A 1,665-nucleotide genomic window follows, 5' to 3' on the forward strand; every position below is an offset into this window, starting at 1 on the left:
GGAAAGGGGTCTGATGGGTCTTAGGTGCCGCTGGTTCGCAAACTGTATTACCTGATGTTCGGGAAATGGGGTTGGGGGTACACGGTGCTGTGTTTTGCGCTCACTGCAAATTCTCCTTGTAGAAGCAAGGGACAAGGGGGAGGGGGAAAAGGGGGGGTATTGGAACGGCGTTGTACCGAGAGGTAAGAAAATGAGGAGGCAGTTGAGGGGAGAAGGAGAGTGATCTTGTGCTCGGCAGCGGGCCGGGCCGGGCCTGGTCGCACAGTCGGCAAAGTTTCTATTGCTCAGTCCCATGCAGGTGCTCTTGGCTCGGCTTGGCGGGCCCCCTTTTCGGTCCTCTGCTCACTGCTGCCCCCCTCCCCCTGTCTGTCTGTCTGTCTGTCTGTCTGTCTGTCTGTCTGTCTGTCTGTCTGTCTGTCTGTCTGTCTGTCTGTCTGTCTGTCTGTCAGACTACCTATCCGCTACAGAGGAAGACGTGTTTCTGGGATGGTACATATGGTAATGACGGTAATGGTCGAGAAGTGCAGTGAGCACCTCCCTGTACCTGTGCGCTCCTTACCACCATGCCCCCTACCCCCCGTCCCCTCCCCAACCAGTGAGACGTCATGCAGCCCTGCACAGAAACTTGGCACGACCGCTTTCACGGCGAAGCCACCCAGGCCCATAGCTCTGTGGCCACCGCCCGGTGCTTTGAGCTTCTGGGATCGTCCAGAGGGTACGTTCATTTTTTGTTTTTACGTTTTTTTCAAAAACTCATTTTGCAAATTACGGGGACAGGGCGCCTGCGAGACGCAGGGTAGGCCAACCCGCACTACACGCACGCACTTATGGAAAGATGTTGCCTATACACCAGGCGCTCGCAAAGGCGCTGGAACTTTGCATTCCGGTAACTGTGAATATGGCGGCCGTACACTTTCTCGCTGACCTCTTTGCTCATCTCTTTCATCCCTCGCTTTGACGCTTGACCACGGCTAACTGGGGTAGAGACTTTGTAACCCGGCGCCCGGCGACGGAAACGAGGGGTAAAGTTCCCGTAGCGACCGCAGCGGCCATCTCTAGCCCACGCCAGACCAGGCTCCGGCAGGAGGGCTTCAAGCAGATTTTATTTTGCGGGCAGGGATTTCACGGTTGTTACCTTAAGGGGGGGTGCGGAGCGTGGCCGAGCTGTTTCCTGACCTGCATCAGCAGGGCGAGCGGAGGAGGAGGGGTCAGCGGGGTGCGCGGGATGGGTCGGAGGATTGCGACCCTCCGGCCAACCCAGGCCAGACCGTTGGTGGGCGCGAGGGCGAGCCGAGGGCCCGGGGAACACCACCGGAGGTCGCCAGCAGCGTGCCCTCTGCGTGCGCAGCGCTCGTATGTCCGTCCCAACAGCACAATGGGACGACATCGCGGTCGCAGAATGAAATCTGGAGAGCGGCTGGAGCAGAGGGTGTGGAGAGTGTGGCGGCTGGAGGGAGGCTGGAGGGCGGCTGGAGGTGGAGCGGCTGAAGGAAGGTTGGAGCAGGACGGCTGGAGAGAGCGGCTCGAGGGCGGCTGGAGAAGGGCGGCTGGCCGACTTATGTGCGGGACGAGCCGGGCGGAAGTAACAGCCACGCGAACGAGTTACGCCCCGCGAATTGAAATGCCGCGGTGGCATAGCGAGGAGTGGGGTGGGGCAGGGGGGGG

General features: G+C 60.2%; 1 protein-coding gene across 1 annotated transcript in view; it reads right to left on the reverse strand.

The window, feature by feature from the left end:
* Positions 1–1,665, reverse strand: part of LOC113204406 (beta-alanine transporter-like) — a 42,621-nt gene that overhangs the window by 34,001 nt on the left and 6,955 nt on the right. The window lies entirely within an intron of this gene.

The sequence above is a fragment of the Frankliniella occidentalis genome, unplaced genomic scaffold (genome assembly GCF_000697945.3).
Source record: "Frankliniella occidentalis isolate FOCC.00 unplaced genomic scaffold, Focc_3.1 Scaffold2, whole genome shotgun sequence".
In the NCBI taxonomy this organism is placed as follows: domain Eukaryota; kingdom Metazoa; phylum Arthropoda; class Insecta; order Thysanoptera; family Thripidae; genus Frankliniella; species Frankliniella occidentalis.